The sequence below is a fragment of the Oryctolagus cuniculus genome, chromosome 10, assembly GCF_964237555.1.
Source record: "Oryctolagus cuniculus chromosome 10, mOryCun1.1, whole genome shotgun sequence".
Classification (NCBI taxonomy): domain Eukaryota; kingdom Metazoa; phylum Chordata; class Mammalia; order Lagomorpha; family Leporidae; genus Oryctolagus; species Oryctolagus cuniculus.
Genome location: NC_091441.1, coordinates 3,259,358 through 3,278,571, shown reverse-complemented (window position 1 = coordinate 3,278,571; position 19,214 = coordinate 3,259,358). Strand labels below are relative to the sequence as shown.

General features: G+C 48.1%; 1 long non-coding RNA gene across 1 annotated transcript; it reads right to left on the bottom strand.

The window, feature by feature from the left end:
- Positions 1-143: 143 nt before the first annotated feature.
- Positions 144-18,078, bottom strand: LOC103349404 (uncharacterized). The gene is made up of 2 exons (XR_011379157.1): positions 17,790-18,078; positions 144-427 (listed from the first exon to the last, which is right to left on the bottom strand). It is a non-coding gene; the product is annotated as an uncharacterized lncRNA (long non-coding RNA).
- Between the last annotated feature and the right edge of the window lie 1,136 nt (positions 18,079-19,214).

The following is a 19,214-nucleotide window of genomic DNA, read 5'->3' as shown; positions in this document are numbered from 1 at the left end:
CTGTAGTGGACAATCTCCAGAACATTCCGGTGCCATTTTAACAAGCCTCCAAGGCTTGCATACAACTTACAGGAGGTGAAATATTTGCTTACTAAAACTGAGATGTGATTTGCCTTTTTTGGAGAAAATTATGGAAGCTGTTCTTTTTAGAAACGTTCATCCTTTATTTTGACATCTTCCGGTGTGATTCAGAGACTACTCATTATAAAGGGTCCATTACATTCTTATCAAGGTGAGGAACGACACAAAAAAGGGACGCCTTATGGCAATACAACTTATTTTAAAGTAAAGTTTGATTTTCAAAGATCTCACAGCATGCAGATGAATTTCCCTTCCACTTGGCGATCATCCTATTCACCGAAAGTTACAACGAGATGATTCATGCGCATCAGCCAGGGATTCACAGTCTTCAGCTCTGAGGCAGGGCCTGATGAGATAACGCACAAGGAAGGAGCGCAATTAGAGCAGCAGACGCAGCTAAGCCTTTGATAAAGGTGGCAGTGCCACCACCACAAAGAGGGGCCGTCGTTACCACGCTGTTTCCCACCGCAGACATGTTGAAAGATACCTTCTCAAGTGACTTGGGTGTGTGATATAATATATAATATATAATATAATCTGTGTGATGGGAGAGAAGCTGACCTATGTAAACTCACGGTTTTAGATAGCGATGAGACCAGCCCATGCAGCAATGACCGGAAATGCCTTGGGAAGGGAAGTTGCTCCACTGGGTGCAACCAGTGTCCGCCCCGGGCCCCACGAGGAAGTGGGCAGACATGGGGACAAGTGTGGAGAGGCTCTTTGTTCCCGCTGCCGTGGAATGTTTCCGAAGCCCCTCCCTCCCAGTGTCAGTGAATGCTGTGTGCTGCTTCCGGCCTGTGTGAGACCGCCAGCATTCTCTCTCCTCTTCCCAGGCTGGTTGGACACAGTTGAGACTGGATGCCAAGGGGGAGGACTCTGGAGAGCTCAGCTCTCATGACGAGAGTGGAACGGGAGTCAGCAAACGCCTTTGAGCTGGTGGCCGAAGGCTGCTGTTGGCACCACACAGGAAGGCAAGGCTGTTTCCGTGGCCTGCGGCACAAGCATGGTGACCGTGCCTAGTGACAACGTAAGGACTGCTCAAAAGTAGGTCCTAAATGTTCTCCCTAGGACTGAATGGAATGTAGCTGACGCACGGCTATGTTAATTCACTTAATTTAATTTTTCTCAAATGTGTACATACTCCGTTTGCTTGGATTTCAACATTTGTTGCATCACAACATATTTGCATTTAAATTGCATTCTCAGGGGGTCGGCGCGGTGGCTCACTTGGCTAATCCTCCGCCTGCGGCGCTGGCATCCCATAGGCGCCAGGTTCTAGTCCCGGTTGCCCCTCTTCCAGGCCAGCTCTCTGCTATAGCCCAGGAGGGCAGTGGAGGATGGCCCAAGTGCTTGGGCACCTGTACCAGCATAGGAGACCAGGAGGAAGCACCTGACTCCTGGCTTCAGATTGGCGCAGTGCCGGCTGTGGCAGCCATTTTGGGGGTGAACCAACGGAAGGAAGACCTTTCTCTCTGTCTCTCTCACTGTCTAGAACTCTACCTGTCAAATAACAACAACAAAAAAAAGATTTAAAAAAATAACATTCTCAGAAAGCTTTTGGAAGTAACTTCATGTGTTAAAAATCACATTATACTCTACAAATATATACAATTATTGCTAGTCAATAAAAATTTAATTTCAGTTTTAACAAGAAAATAATCGTAATCCTAGGCTGTTGACATAACAGGTCTGGTTCTGCAGAATCCGAGCACCTGGACCTGGACGCTGATCCGGGTCCTCCAGCTGCCCTCTGCCCTCTCTTTTCTTTTCTTTTCTTTTTTTTTTTTTATTTGACAGGTAGAGTTATAGACAGTGAGAGAGACAGAGAGAAAGGTCTTCCTTCCATTGGTTCAACCCCAAAATGGCCGCCACGGCCGGTGCTGCGCTGATCATAAGCCAGGAGCAGGTGCTTCTCCTGGTCTCCCGTGCGGATGCAGGGCCCAAGCACTTGGGCCATCCTCCACTGCCTTCCCGGGCCACAGCAGAGAGCTGGCCTGGAAGAGGAGCAACCGGGACAGAATCCGGCGCCCACATGGGATGCCGGTGCCGCAGGCGGAGGATTAACCAAGTGAGCCACGGCGCCGGCCCCACTAACGCCTTTCTGTCTTGGCTTCCTTCCCATCTGCAGGGAGCCCCTGGCGCCCCCGAGTTCTCTTTCATTCCCCAAACCAAAACCCACTGAGGAATTAATTTAGACTACGGTGTAATGAGGCTTAATTTATTGTATATTTCTACAGTACTTTTTAAAAGGATAAAATTTAATGCAAACAAATAAATAATGGAGAATGGAGCTTCAAGACAGACCAAAAGTGTCTGGTGGAGTGCAGTTCTCTGCACGACGCTGAGATCACTGGTTCCTCCGTAAACACTGGCAGGGCGTTGAGGTGACAAACCAGCCATCTAGCATCAGACAGAACCAGGCACAGGCCCTCTTATTGTCAGGAATCTGCGGCATCAGAAAAGTCACATAAATTACCTAGACCTCAGTTTCCGCGTCGGTACAATGAGCCAATGCAGGAAACTATGGTTGTTACGCAGATCTCATTGATTGTACCAACACTTAGTCGAGCGTCTAATAGTAAGCTCTCAATAAATGCTTTTTCTCTTTTGTGTGGTCAGAGCCTTGCAGGATATTTTCACTAATGCTTTTATTAACAAACACATGGGGAGGAGAGAGAGAGAGAGAGAGGGAGCGAGAGACAGAGAGAGCGAACTCCCATCCACTGGCCTACTCCTGCAACAGATGGCAGCTGGAGCTGGGCCAGAGCCGAAGCCAGGAACTCCGTCCAGGTCTCCCACACTGGGGGCAGAAACCCGCTTACGTGAGCAATCTCCCTGCCTCCCAGGACGTGTGTTAACAGGAAGCTGACGTCGGGGACTGAGGAAGGGCATCAAACCTGAGCTTTCTAATGCGAGACACAGGTGTCTGACTTCGGGCGAAACACAAGCCTCGATTCGATTGTTTTAAAATCCGTGGTCTATGTGTCTTCCACCCACATTTTCATGCTTTCCTTCCACGGGGACTAAACACGTAGCCCGTATATTGCAGTCCCTTCTGGCCATGGTGTGGGCGCGTTCTCTGCATCCCAGGTCAGTCCCCCGCAGTGGTGCTACACCATCCACTCACCAGAGAGTGAGCTTGCTCACCAATCCCGCGGGTAAGAAAGCTTTATTCGAAATGCGTGTACTGTGCATGTGTGTGTACCGGACCACGTCAGTGAGCCCACAGCAGAACAGAGTTGACTGCCATGGAATTAGAAGTCAAACCTTTTGACCTGTCTTTGGGTTTGCGATTTTAACCACAGTGGGATATAGTGGAGGATTTTGTGCTTTTGGGGACAGAATTGTGAAGCTGAAACAAGGCCAGGTTCACTGGCTACTTGACCCTGTACCGTGGGGTGATCGTGCCTTGCTATCATGCTGATACAACATTGTGGAATGCCATACACCAGGCAGTGCTCCCGGGCTCACCACCTCTGGGAAAGTCGGCCTTGTAGAAGGAGCCGTGGAGCGGCTGAGAGCGGCTACGAGTCATGGGGACTTTAAGACAGTCCATTTCAGTTGGTTCAAGCCAGAATTGAGTTGATGTTTTTAGAAGTATTAAGTTTAATCACTTGAAAATGATTCATTGACACAGTTTTAGAATTTGCAAGGAAGACATTTTCCCAGTGGCTCCCATGATCAGATGTCCCGGTTCACACTCGCCCTTCGGGGGACCTGAGGCCAAGTGTCCTTGGAGCGGCGGGTGGACATGGAGGGGTCCGCTGCGCACGACCAAGGGGCTGCTTCTTCAAACCAAGCGCCTCTGAAATTTATTTTCAAAAGCAACAAATGAGCTTACGTCCGTGTTCCTGTGGATTCCTACATTCTTAAGTGACTTCCCTTCTAGAAGAAAATCTTTCTTTTCTGTGTGTGTGTGTGTCTAGAATGTTAGCCAAACCACAGTTAAAATCCATAAAGGACTGTTACTTTATTATGACCCAATTCAATGCAGGCTTAAATAATCCAAGTTTTTTTTGTGTGTGTTTTCCAGAGGAATTCTAATTAATCTGGGCCCACATAGAAAGCTTCTACTGTGGTTTTAGCAGAACATGAACGGGTAGTAGTGAAAGAAAAAACTTCTCTAAATTGGAAGGGGGCCTATGACGATAACATAAGACTCCCAGGTTTGGGGACGGCCGAGTTGCGCCCGTGGAAAACTCGTCGCAGCCACTAGTCAGGGAAGCAGAGGGCTTCTCCATCGTAGCTTCTCAAGAACCACGGAGAGCAAGGAGTGGCACCACGAGTGTTTGGTGAGCAGAGTGGTCAGCTGTGGCTTGGCACGCAGTGCTGAGTGGTCACCGTCAGGACACCTGTGGGTTGAACCGGAGAGCCGGGCTGTGTCCCCCGGAGACTGCACACTTGACGGAGGAGGCCTTACAGAAGTGCCAGATGGATTCATGGCATGTTTAACAGTGCTCTTGGAGGAAAGACGTTTCCCCTTTTCATTTATGATCGAGCTAAGCTTTCTTTACATGATTTTCATTTTGCACGAAATTGTTTGGAAAATGTTGATGGAAGAGAGCTCTTTTTCCTGATTTGCCTTTCATTCCCATGTCTTGGGAGGGTTTTTCAAGCTCTCTGTTCGAATGGAAATAGAGTTCAGCAGTTTGGGAATTTTCTGTTGCCCACAAGAATCCCCAAACGAGCATTTGTGCTGTCATACCCTGTACATCACAGCAACCTCAAGTCCACGGTGAAGCGCGTTCCCAAGCTACAGCCCTGCAGATCTCATCACAGCGGCAGCTTTCCAGGGCCCAGCTGGCCGTAGCACACCCCGCGGAGGGCCTTGCACCCTTGGGAACCCAGCCCATCCCAGTCCCAGACAGAAACTGCTCACGAACCCAAGACCCAACGTGATCATAATAATGTTTATATTACTCACTCCAAGGAAACAGCATCTTAGGTTTGAAATTGCAGCTCCCTGGCCGGGTTAATCTTCCGAGACTGGAGGCATGGGTGGCTGCCGTACTGAATTAGAAGCACCAGCTGGAACCCAGTTGTGGCTCTGCCAGCTTGTGGTTCAGGCAAACCACAACTTTCAGTGGCTCGGGAGAGACGCACCGCCCTCCTTTCCCAGTGTCTTACTCCGGCTTCCTAATGCTCCCACTTGTTGCTTTTCCTTTGACTCACGAAACAACTTCCTTTCATACCTGCAAAGTGGTGGCAGGACTCTCTCATTGAGCTTTGTGTTTGCCCTCCAGTGATTGTCCAGTTCCTATTCCTGCCCCGCCCCTTGTTTAACTGCTTATCCCAGAGCTTTCACAAGGGCCAAGACAGAGCAGGGAGACCACGTGCGTTCTGTCTGTAAAATCTCCAACTGCAAATTGAGTGAGGAGTCGGGAGGGAGGTGACGGAGGAACTGGGACCTCGCATGAGGGACCTGAAAGCGAGCAGCAGTGAGAACCCCGTGGAAGTGCCGGGCCTGTGTCAGCTCTGTTGACTTGGGTGCGTGATTTGCCTGGGGAGGCTGACCCAGCTCTGGAGGTAGCAGCACAGAGAGCATCTGCAGAGGCCATGCAGCTAGCACAGTGACTGGAGCTCCCAGCAGGCAGCCCCGTGTATGGCCCTGCAGCGCCCTGCCCCTGGGTGGGTCTGGGGTTGGGAGACCCACCAAAGAGGCAGAGCCAATGAACAGAGACACCCAGTGGGAGCAGAGACCCGGTGAGGGCAGACTGTGCCAAGCCCACGCTCCTCGGATCCTATGTAATTTAGCATTAGGATGATAATGAGTTGGGCATTTTTTATACATCCTATTCTTTTTCAGGTAGAAAAAGTAGATATACGCCGGCACCGTGGCTCACTAGGCTAATCCTCAGTCTGCAGCGCCGGCACCCCGGGGTTCTAGTCCCGGTTGGGGCGCCGGTTCTGTCCCGGTTGCTCCTCTTCCAGTCCAGCTCTCTGCTGTGGCGTAGGAGTACAGTGGAGGACGGCCCAAGTCCTTGGGCCCTGCACCTGCATGGGAGACCAGGAGGAGGCACCTGGCTCCTGGCTTCGGATCGGCGCAGTGCGCCGGCTGCAGCACGTCGGCCGTAGTGGCCATTTGAGGGGTGAACCAACAGAAGGAAGACCTTTCTCTCTGTCTCTCTCTCTCACTGTCTAACTCTGCCTGTCCCAAAAAAAAGTAGATATATTACAGAAGTTATAAAACACCTTGTTAAATGTTTAATTATTTTTGAAAATTAATGAGTGATTACTTACAACTCTACTGCTTAGAGACAGTGATTGTCAGTGGTTATTGGTGTCAAGGTGTATTTCTTCCAGTTTTTCTGTGGAAGAATATAAGAATCTATAGGTTTCTTCATAAGTGAGATCACACTGGGCACGTAATTCTGAATTGTTCGTACAGTATTGTAATAGGAATTGATGGTGGTGATGGATAAATGTCCTTCCATGGTGTGACTGTAGCCTGTTATCTGCCACACACCCTCCAGTCACCTGTGCTTTGGCTGTTACTGCACTTGCGTGAAGCGTCCCGAGTCCCTGAGCTGCGTGCACCCTGTGCTGGGATGGCCACACGGAATCCACCTCCACGGAGGTCTGAGTCACTCAGTGTCAAAGCCATTACCGTTTAAAAGGAGGGAAGTTCCTCCACAGACTGGAGTCCGCACTCCTCTTCTGCTGTGGACCAGTGCTTGGGTTGTAGGGAAAAGAGGACCACACAGAGCCCTAAACAGCGCTCTCACATGCAGCTCGGTGAGGCTTGGATGGTAGAGAATCATCCAGACTGGGTCCACAGTCGCTTCCCAGCCGTGACCCCGCGGGCCGTTGCACACAAGTGGCTGTCACAGTGGAACAGCAGCAGGGACACAGCACTACACAGTGGCAGCGAGGGCAGCTGCCCAGCAACTCCGCCAGCCTCACAGAACCCCTGGTCACAGTGACAGGAGGCCTAGAGGAGCCTCAGCACCTCAGGGAGCAGGTTAGGGCAGCCTTGCTTGCTGCAGATTGCGCTGAGAGAGGACTGGGGGAGAGGAACAAGCGCGGCCCTTACAGATGCTCGATCGGTATGTTCACAAGGGACTCCCCTAACATGTCCCGCACTAGCATGTGACAAGATCATGGACGCATACGGTACTCACGTGACTCTGAAGTGGATTCTTGCAGGTGGATTCTTAGCAGTAAAAGCACTGGGCCCACAATCACGAACATAGTTAATGTTCTAGTGTTGCAGAAAAAGATCCACTTATGTGTTTCCAGAATTTCTGGAGATTTTAGTTTCACGGCACCCTTGTTGACACCGGGGACTGGATGTGAGGACCCAAAGGGAGCCCCCCACGAGGCAGGGGCGTGAAGAAGACAAACATGAGCTGCAGTTCTCAGGAGAGGGTTGGTAGCAGAGCCGGGACAAATGGGACCCAGGGGACAGGCACGGCAGTGACTCCCAGGCGGGGCTTCCCATTTTAGGGGAGGACAGTGGATGTCAAGCGTGCTTGAGGGAGGAAGAGGCAGAAAGTCAACCTGGCACAGGCGTTTGGGATAGCACTGACGATTCCAGCTGGGATGCCCACACCCCGCATCCCATACCAGAGTGCCTGGGTTCAAGCCCCAGCTCTGCCGGGATGCAGCTTCGTGCAGTCAGAGGTAGCAGGTGATGGCTCAAGTACTTGAGTACCTGCTACCCACTTGGGAGATCTGGAGTGGTTTCTCTGCTCATAGTCCCTGCTCGCAGCCAGGGACCATCGCAGGCAGGCAGCTGGGGAGTGCATTGGTTCACCCTCCAATGGCCCCGCGGCTGGCGCACTGCGGCCGGTGCACTGCACCTATCCGAAGGCAGGAGCCAGGTGCTTCTCCTGGTGTCCCATGGGGTGCAGGGCCCAAGCACTTGGGCCATCCTCCACTGCACTCCCGGGCCACAGCAGAGAGCTGGCCTGGAAGAGGGGCAACCGGAACAGAATCTGGTACCCCAACCGGGACTAGAACCCGGTGTGCCGGCTCCGCAGGGCAGAGGATTAGCCTATTGAGCTGCGGCGCCGGCCATAGTCTAGAATCTTAATACCTATTTCACCAATTGTCCTAATAACATCCATTTATATTTATATAAGGGGAGCACGTTTAATGCATTTCATATATAGAGATTGAGGAACTTAGTGATACTTCACACCCCACCCTCCCTCTCACCCATCTCTCACTCTCCCTCCACCTTCTTTTCCTATTCCTTCTTCAATTTTTACTATGTCATACTTTCAGTTTATATTATAATCGTAAGCTTAAGCCTCCAGTGGATAAAGAATTCAACAAATAGTAAGAAGAAAAAACACTCTTCCTCAGCAGGAGAGACGGGCTGTAAGCAATCATCCAGTCAAAAATGTCAGTTTCATTCCTATACATTACATTTTTTGGTACTCTATTAGTTACCACAGATCAGGGAAAATATTTGGTATTTGTCTTTTGGGGACAAAAGACAAATATACTTATTTCACTAAGTGTAATGGTTTACAGTCACATCCATTTTGTTGCAAAAGACAGGATTTCCTTCTTTTTTTATGGCTGAGTAGTATCCCATAGTGTATATATACCACATTTTCTTTATCCAGTCACCAGTCTGTGTGCCTCTGAGTTGATTCCATATCTTAGCTATTGTGAATTGAACTGCAATAAACAGGAGGGTACAGGTAACTCTTTCATATGCTGATTTCAGTTTGTTTGGGTAAATTCCCAGGGGTGGGATCATACGGTAGATCAGTTTTCAGGTTTCTGAGGAACCTCCGTACTGTCTTCCACAGTGGCTGTACCAGCTTTTGCTCCCACCAACAGTGGATTAGGGTACCATTTTCCCCATGTCCTCACCAGCTTTGTTGTTGGTAGATTTCTGTGTGAGAGCTGTTCTGACTGGGGTGAGGTGAAAGCTCACTGTGGTTTGGATTTGTATTTCCCTGATGGCTAGAGATCCTGAGCGTTTTCCATGTGTCTGTTGGCCGTCTGAATTTCATCTTTTGAAAAATTCCTATTCAAGCCTTTTGCCCATTTCTTAACTGGGTTGTTTGTTTTGTTGTTGTTGAGGCTTTCCTTTCCAACAGCTGTCCTTACATCGGGCTTAGGAGCTTCTAAGGCTTGTACATAAGGAAGTCCCATTGTAAGAGGCCCCATGGCCCGTGGGCTGCGGGGCTTCTTGTCATGAATCATTTTCTGCCTTCTATTTCCATCTCTCTTTTTCCAGACTCTTCTAAGGAATGAAAGGGGTCTGTATCGCCTGCTCTAAGCCACTCTCAGCAGAATGCTTCGTGCGTTTGGGCTTTCATTATAAATTGTTAACACAATGATGATGAAAACTGGCTCTGGGGCCGGCGCCGTGGCTCACTTGGTTAATCCTCCACCTGCAGCACTGGCATCCCATATGGGCACCAGGTTCTGGTCCCGGTTGCTCCTCTTCCTGTCCAGCTCTCTGCTGTGGCCCAGGAGGGCAGTGGAGGATGGCCCAAGTGCTTGAGCCCTGAACCCGCATGGGAGACCAGGAGGAAGCACCTGGCTCCTGGCTTCGGATTGGTGCAGCGCCTGCCGTGGCAGCCATTTGGGGAGTGAACCAACAGAAGGAAGACCTTTCTCTCTGTCTCTCTCTCTCACTGTCTATCTGTCAAAGAAATAAATAAATATTTTTTTTAAAACACTGGCTCCAACAAGGTATGTCATTATTTCTCCCTTATCCTCACCCCATGGACTCAGCACCGTGAGATGCTGACGTGGTCTGTATGTTCTGTTGATTTCAGTTTCCTTTGCCATTCTTCACTTTTGTATGTTGGTTCTTTCCTTTTTCTTCAAATATGTTGATGTGTCACAGCTGGAATTTTCTAGTGCAGTGGACACTGTATCTCATCCGAGGTGGCCAGGTCTCACTGGCTATTCCACATGCACTCTGGGGCCGGAGGTTGGGAGAGAGGCTGGAACTGGACGCCAGCTCTGAATCCCAGGCCGGCCTCCACAGTGACCTGTGGCCTGTCCACAAAATGCAGGCTCCTGGGGCTTCCAGCTGGTGATGCCAAGCTGCCTTGCAAGTCGAATTTTCTCCTTTGTCCCTTGGGCAGTGGCTTGTGCAGAGCACGGCATGACCGATTGCCATCCTGTGTCACTGGAAGATGACCCTCCATGGTCCTCACTGCTCTCTCGCTGCGTAGCGTGTGTGTGTGTGTGCTACTTGAGCAGGGACCTGCTTGTGCCCACCCCAGTCTTCCCCCCCCCCCCCCGTGATTTCACTTGCAAATGTTCCCGATCCGCTAACTGCAGTGGTGCCCTGAAAAAGCGTGATCCGTGCTGATCTCCAGACAGCCTAACAGCTTGCTTATGCATCTATTTGGCTGGGATGGAAAATTAGAACAGCTTTAATCTGCTACCAGCGTCAAGCAGGGAAGCACTCCCTGGAGTGAGGAGTTGGGCGCATCCCAGCAGGCTCTGATGAAGGCGGCCTCCTCGGTGTCAGTGCCGGCAGCGCTCCCAGCAAGGAGGGTGCCGGCTTGCTGTGGGGGGGTGGGGGCACGCTGCATGCCAAACTGTCCCACAGCTGAGGAGCAGCCGAACAGAAAAGCACCAACAGGCAATTCTTTTTTCTGGGTGCCCGCATCAGTGTGGATAATTGAATACAGGTCTTTAAAAACGGACACATCATGCAATTCGGTCAGATGGGCATTTCAGATTTTAGTCATGAGTAGTTAGGGGCTGGCTGAAGTGTAGGAGGGAGGAGGGAGGAAAGTCTATTTTGGGAGAGGAGAGTGATCAGGCCTTTGCATGTTTTTATCAGTTCATGTAGAATTTGACATATGGTAAACGGGAAAAGATAGTATTTAAAATCCCCATAAATATACAGGGTTGAGAAAAAGTACCAAAGTAGAGAGTGAAGCGCCTGCCAGCGCCACTCCCCTCGCTCCAATAACAGGGTAGCAGAACCGGGCTGCGTGTCCCTGCGAGGACCACATCTGCTAACGCAGGGCGCCAGCGCGTGGGGTCCAGGATGGCTTGGTAATTAATTCGAGCCATTTGTGCCCAAGGACTCCAGCTCTCCTGGCAGCACCCACTGGTCTCTATATTTGGAATCATGAACTTCACCGCTACTCTCCACTCTAAGGGAAGCCAGATTTGAGGTTGACTTGATTTGGCACATTGCTTTGTTTTATGGCTTCCTGTCAAAACCCCCAAATTAATACAATGTTATGTTGACTGTTGTGTTTCTTAATGCAATAAAGCTGTCTCAAAATTACCGTTGGATGCAGCTTTTCAGAAATGATAAAATGGTAACGGGCCTGTCTGTGGTTGAGGAGGAGTCTTTTTTGCACTTTTTAATTGAAATATATTTTAAGGATGTCATAGTAGACTTGGTCATCATAAACAAATAGCCTTTGTCTTTGGCAGTTAAAAAAAATAAAATCTCTGGTAAGATATTTCATTAGCCTAAGTCTGAAGTTCATTGTGAAGCTAAAGAGATATTTGATGAGAAAGTGCTTTGAAAAGTTAAAAGTATTAAGAAAATATTAAACCCAGCACAAATTATTTTTGGTAAATGAGTAATAATGGCAGTATAAAATAGTTCATTTTGACTGGAGTTAATTCAGTATTACAGGAAATTCTAACTATACATCTTCCAAGTAAAAGTTTCCATCTTTCTTCAAGACAGGAAATTGTACCACAATGAAATATGGGGGGAAATTTTATTTTTAGCATTAACCAAATTTTGTTAAAGCACCTTACTGATAATATTCAGGAATGTTTTTGTATATGTGTGTGCATGTGTGTGTGTATGTGTGTATGAAAATAACTACTGAGTAGCAGGTGAATGCAAACATATTCTCTATTTCTTCACCTAATATGAATGTGATTACAACCAACTGAATCTTCTTATTTTAGTTCCATTTTCTTTTTCCTGATCTGGAAGAGGTTAACCACATTTTCTTGGGTGCAAAGAGGGAAAAAACCCCTTGTGAAGTCTTTGGAGTGTGGATAAAGAACTGACAGTTGTATTTGCTGAACAGCTTGGGACGTGGCAGGAAGGCAGTGGGTAAGTGGCTGGAGCTGCCTCCACCTGTGTAGGCCCTGCCTTGGCTCACAGACAAGCCTGAGGGCACTCAAGGGGTGCGTCCTGGGTGCAAGCCTCAAGTGCACCCAGCTGTGGACGTTTCCTCCAACTCTTATCTCAGACAAAACTAGGGAGGTAGAACTGTGGTCCCTCCTTTATAATCTCTAAATGCTGTGTATCATTAGGCATCTGAAGTGTGTTAGTCACCCACGATTTTTAAGAATGCATTTTCTGTTTTCTTAATATTAATAAATGAGTGGGATACTGATTGTCTACAAGGAACCCCAAATAATTCTCTGTGGACAGTGAAAGAAAGGGGAGAGAGAGCATGCTTCTGAGGCCACAAAAGCAAATGAGACCTTAGACAAGTGGCTGCAGAAACTAATAGGATACGAAACAGAGAGTGACGCGAAGAAGGCAGGCAGGGACTTTGCGGGAGGTGTGCTGAGGAGCAAGCAAGCTGCAGGAAGTAGGGTGGGCGGAGGGCACAGAGCGAGACCTGTGAGCCACGCCAGCTCTTTGTCCCCTACCTGGCGCAGTTTAACGTCTCAAATGTATCTTCTGGAACAAAGACTCATCATTCTGTAAAGACAGTTGGCTGGAGAGGGGGAAAAGAAAGGAATCGTAGCCACAGTAAGGAGCTGCTATCTTTGAATGCTGCATTGCATTCAATATAGAGATATATTTACTTATCCTTTAAAGATTTATTTACTTATTTATTTGAAAAGCAGAGTTAAAGAGAGAGGGAGAGAGAGAGAGAGGGAGGGAGGGAGATATCTTCCATCCACTGGTTCACTCTCCAGACGGCTGCAAGGGCAGGGGTAGACCAGGCCAAAGCCAGGAGGCAGGAACTTCATCTGGGTCTTCATCATGGGTGCAGGGGCCTAAGCACTCAGGCCATCTTCCACTGCTACCTCAGGTCATTAGCAGGGAAGTGGATTGGAAGTGGAGCAACCAGGGCATAAGCAAGGACTGGTGCCTACATGAGATGCCAGTGTTGCAGGCTGCAGCTGAACCTGCCGAGCACAGTGCTGGCCCCTTGCCTGTTGTTTCTAAAGGTACATTTTTGCTTTTAAAAGTGAGTGAATTAGCTCAGAACAATTCAGGCAGTTATTATCTTCTCCCTCATGGGGGACTGTGCGTTCCCCCAAATGAACGGCACTCAGTGGTTCACAACACCCTTGTGTGCTTCAGGACTAAGCACACGTAGCAGAGCACACATTAATTCACCAGAATTGTTGGCTCAGAGTTTGTACTTGTGGCACTGACATAAGCCCTGGATCATGTTAAAGCATCTGTTCTTATACATTCATTTCAAAAACGAACATTCACTTAGTAACTACACCAATCAACTTGTACTTCTAAACTGAGTCCTAAGGCATTGTCAAATAGTGGAATGCAATTGGAAAAAATGGCTTATCAAACCACACGGAGAATTATATTAAAATCATAAACTATGGAACTCATAAATAAGGAACTCAAGTTCCCAAAAACTTGCCCTTAATGAACTATCCCATCAATCAGAATCAACAAAATTTACTAAATCCAAGCCGGCGCCGCAGCTCACTAGGCTAATCCTCCGCCTAGCGGCGCCGGCACACCGGGTTCTAGTCCCGGTCGGGGCGCCAGATTCTGTCCCGGTTGCCCCTCTTCCAGGCCAGCCCTCTGCTGTGGCCAGGGAGTGCAGTGGAGGATGGCCCAGGTGCTTGGGCCCTGCACCCCATGGGAGACCAGGAAAAGCACCTGGCTCCTGGCTCCTGGCTCCTGCCATCGGATCAGCGCGGTGCGCCGGCCGCGGCGGCCATTGGAGGGTGAACCAACGGCAAAAGGAAGACCTTTCTCTCTGTGTCTCTCTCTCACTGTCCACTCTGCCTGTCAGAAAAAAAAATTTACTAAATCCTTGATGCAGATGCTAAAGTTTTTGCATATTTGTGTTTGTGTGTGTATGTATATATTTTTAAAAAATAAATTAATTGGCTCAAAACACTTAAAGTAGTTGCTATCTCCTCTCTTGAAAGGCATTGTACATTCCCCCAAATTAATGGCACTCAATGGTGCCTGACAAGCCTGTGAGTTAAGGATGCATAGACGATAGGCAGATAGATAGATAGATAGATAGGTGATGACACACAGAGATAGGTAGATGACACATGCAAACTTATTTAAAGTAGGAAAAGAGCACACAGAAGCTCCATATATACCTGTCACTCATCTTCAACCATCATCAACTCATGACCTCTCTCATTTTATCTGGGTCTTTCGCCTAGTTCCCTTTACCATATTTCTGTAAACTTGGAGAGAAATGGTACCACTTACTGTTCATTAGTCTCTACAACTTTTCCTTGATAAGCCACACACAACAAAATTTTTTACCAGTGACATTTGCCACATTCACAGTTTTCTGCGACACGTACTGCTATCTAGTTCCCCAAAAGGAAGCCCCATGTGCATACAGTAGTCATTCACCATTCCTGCCTCCCCTGGGCTCTGCAAAGTCACAGATGTGGTTTGTCTCCATGAATTTCCTGGTTCTTGATGTGCCATAGAACAGGAAGCTGGTGTACTAGGACTTGATGCCTTTGATGGCTCAAGATATGCCATTGTGTACGTACCATGTTTTGTTCATTCATTAATCAACAGACATTGAGTTATTTCTTCATTTGTTTGCTTGTTTGTTTGTTTTCTTGGCTTTTGCGATTAGTGCTGCTGTGATACCTGCATTTTCTCAGTTTGAGCACTTCTCTTCCATTCTTTCAGAAAGACGGGAAGGCAGCTTGAACAGCTCCTTTCTGTGTGGCTGTGCCAACAATTTGATACAAATGAGGTCCAGTTGTGTCAGTGTTTGTGGTGCTAAAAATTGAATTTGACTTCATAATCTTATGAACTATTTAGAAAGTTGCTTTCTAGCTTAGTTTTCCTTGTACAAGATAAGCTCAATAAAATATTTATTCTTTACCATGTGCCTAAATACCTACATCCAAGAAGAGCAGTTTTCCATGGCTGAAAAACAGAAGTCCCATGTTATACTGACATCTGGGCTTAGGAACTAGGACTAACTCTTTCTAAGAGGTTTGACCTCCTAACAGCTACTGAGAAACAGACCTCTCTATAAACTTTGTCCTGGGACAAGGTGTTTGTACGTAAATCATCACAGGTTCCACTTTCCAGCCCAGATGCCCATCTCGCAAGCCCGTCCTGCGTTCTGGGCCAGCCTGGCCCGCTGGCTGCGTGTGCTCGTCCCTGCCCTGCACAGCGCATTGTTCGTGCCTGAGCGTGCCCCAGCCACGCTGGTGGAATTCTCCAGTGACTTCCTTCACCGGATCTTGTCCTGGAATGTGTCCCTGAATGAGGCAACACGCTCTTGTCAGTTAAGGCACTTTACCTCCTTGTGAAGGTCGCCACGGCCCCTTGGCGCAGGCATGGAAGATCTGAGACGGCGATAGCAAGGCAAGTGAGCACCTGGGTCGTTTTGACGTCCCAGTCCCAGGCGTTCCAGCTGGAATGGAATTCTCAAGGATGATGCAGACCTGCGTGCTTGGTGAAGGGACCAAGGCTGACTTAGCAGCAAACACAGCCTTCACCCCTATGTGATGTGAGCTGGTTGCTTTACTCAGAACTCCTCACTGATAGTCTTACTCCCCAGGTAGTTCCTTTTCTTCTAACGCTTGGAATGCTTGCTTTTCTTTTTTTTAAGAATTATTTTATTTATTTGAAAGAGTTACAGAAAGATGTAGAACGAGAGCGAGAGCGAGAGCGAGAGAGAGAGAGGTCTTCCATTCCGCTGGTTCACTCCCCAAATGACTGCAATGGCCAGAGCTGCACTAATCCAAAGCCAGAAGCCAGGAGCTTCTTCCGGGTCTCCCATGCAGGTGCAGGGGCCCAAGGACTTGGACTCTCTTCTACTGCTTTCCCAGGCCATACAGAGAGCTGTATCAGAAGAGGAGCAGCCAGGACTCGAACCAGCACCCATATGGGATGCCGGCACTGCAGGCTGGGGCTTTAACCTGCTGATCCACAGCCCCAGCCCCTGGAACGTTGTCTGATACACTTGTTCCTGTCTGTCTGTTTATACTCTGTCTTGCTTGTTTCTGAAAAGGTAGGGAACTCTCCTCCAGGTACCATCCTTGGAATTGTGGATATGGGGATATAGAGCCATGTTCTCCTAGCACACTAGGAGGTGCAAATGCCCCCAAACAGTACCCAATTACATAGGCTGTCTTTAATGCTATAATTAAATGACAGAAAGCAGCAAAATGCATTAATTATTGCAGTTGGTAGAACTGAGGATTTGTTGCCACCCATTTAAAAATATGAGGTCAGGAAGAATTAACAAAGGAAAATAACGTCTTTGGAAAAGAGCAGAAGAGGGACTCACAGCCTCTCTGCCAGATGTGTCTGCAAACCCCTGTGTTCAGGGAAGCCGTGCCTTGCAGTCGGTTGCATTTATAATCTGCTGGAATTCTTGGAAATTAGCTCTTCATGCTTCTGTCTTATCATTTGGCTCGTACTCTCATCTTGTTGGAAACTCAAAGTCAGACCTTCATGGCACCAAAGCGAATCTTTGATCTATGCAGCGCCTAACTGATGCTGAGACGCATGATATTAATTTCTTCTTTGCATGTGTTTCAATGTTCTTGGAAATTTGTCTGACAAATTCTTCTAAGTGTAATTTTCAGCTAGTAAGCTAAAGTCTTATGTAAGCTATTGGATCAGTCTACGTACTTTTTTTATCTGCACAAACATACTAAAATATTGATAAATGCATATCTTCAAAAATTTTTGAAAATATGCATTTAACCTTTTGTGTGCTTATTTGGGAAAGAATCCAAAGTGAGTATTCTTCTTTTCCTTAAGCAGAGGTTTTAAATTATTCATTACCCCTTTATGTTTTTCTCTCCATGATGCATTGACTGTATTGCTTTAAAAATGATTTCCATTGTTGTGTATGATAACTTCCTGTGCCTCTCCACAAATTAAAAAAAACACTAATTTTTTCTTCACTGATAATTTCTGCAAGTTGCTTATATAATATTTTATTCACATTACTTTTGTTATCAAAACAGAATTATGTAAATTGCACTACACATCTTTTAGTATTAATCAACTCATTTATTACTTAAAACTCTATACTCAGCACCCTATAAATGTGTAATTTTTATGTGTCAGTTAAAAATTCAGAAACGTTATTTTAAAAATTGTTTTCTTGGAGTTCCTGGATTTTCTCTTTCAAATTAAAATGCTGAGGTTAGAGTTTGTACAAAAAATGAGTAACTGGAAATTTCAGGGGAGAAATGAATATTACCTGACTAGGAGGACATCTATAGAGAGTTAAAGAAGAAGATGTTACTGAGCACATTTCAAAGGGGCATTGGACGGCAAAGCAGTTTCTGTTGGAACATAGCGTGCTGTCCAGCGTCACGGCACGCACACGTGACGTCATGCCTTGTGCTGCGTGTAGCCGAGCCTACTTTGAGAACACGGAGTGAGTGACAGGCACTCTGTTATCCCCGGAGTTCCTTTCTGCCGATCGCTTTCCTTCCGTGATCCCCTCCTCATGCCTTTTGGGGGAATTATTTTAACCACATTTTGACTTATTTTATCATAATTTATTTTATCATATTTATCATATTTTATCGTAATTAATCATAATTTAAAAAAAGATACTCACCAGCTCCTGGGTATGAAGGGGGCGGTTTCTACAAGCTGCATGTGCATTTTAGCCAGCGGCCGCGACAGCACTGCACCCAGGGAGTGTTTTCCTTCTGGTCAAGTTGGGGTTTTGTTGTCATCTCTTGGGTCTCGACAGCACATCATCACCAGTGAAGATGAGAATAAGCCTTCCACCTCCACCTCACTGTGGAAGGAAAGCTGCCCTCAGTTTCAGGTCATTTACTGATTAAACCACAGAGTTTGCTCTGGCACTGTTCTGGGAATGGGAGAATCAGGGTTGTGCAATCATACAGTGGTGGTGGCAAAATTAGAACATGACAGCGGCTGGCGTGGGCAGTGACCTGCAGTTAGGACGTCCCTCAGGTCACCCCCACCCCGTGTCAGAGGGCCACGTCCAAGTCTGGCTCTGCTTCTGATTCCAGCCCCCCCACCCATGTCAGAGGGCCACGTCCAAGTCTGGCTCTGCTTCTGATTCCAGCCCCCCCCACCCCCCACCCCCATGTCAGAGGGCCGCATCCAAGTCTGGCTCTGCTTCTGATTCCAGCCCCCCCCAACCCCCACCCCCATGTCAGAGGGCCGCGTCCAAGTCTGGCTCTGCTTCTGATTCCAGCCCCCCCCCCCCCCCCGCCGAGGCAGCAGATGATGGCTTAAGTGATAGAGTCCCTGCCACCCACAGGGGAGACCAGTTTGAGTTCCAGGGCTCTGGACCTCAGCCTGGCACAACTCTGGCTATTGCAGGCATTAGGGGAGTGAATCAGTGAATGGAACATCTCTCTGTATCTCTACCTTAACGATAGAAGATAAATAAAATGTAATAAATAAAATTTAGGCCGGCATTGCGGCTCACTAGGCTAATCCTCCACTTGCGGTGCCAGCACCCCAGTTGGGGCACTGGGTTCTGTCCCGGTTGCCCCTCTTCCAGTCCAGCTCTCTGCTGTGGCCAGGGAGTGCAGTGGAGGATGGCCCAAGTGCTTGGGCCCTGCACCCCATGGGAGACCAGGAGAAACACCTGGCTCCTGGCTTCGGATCAGTGTGGTGCGCCGGCTGCAGCGGACATTTAGGGGGTGAACCAACAGCAAAAGGAAGACTTTTCTCTCTGTCTCTCTCTCACTGTCCACTCTGCCTGTCAAAAATAAATAAATAAATAAAATTTAAACATTAAAAAATGCAGACAGCCTTTACTCAATGGGGCCGTTGCCAGGCCAGGGAGCGCCCATCTGCACAGTACCCGCTGCAAGACCCCGGAAGTCTCTGGGAGAGCAGGTTCCCTTCCGCGGGTGCTTCCCACTTTCTATCTGGATGGCTCAATCTCCGTGCTCTTAGGGTGGGCCCGTTTCAGCCGTACTTTTCTTTATTCTCTCCTGCGTGCACCGCGGCCCCACTGTGTGCAGCATGAGCAGCACCCACCCTGAGGTCTGTGCAG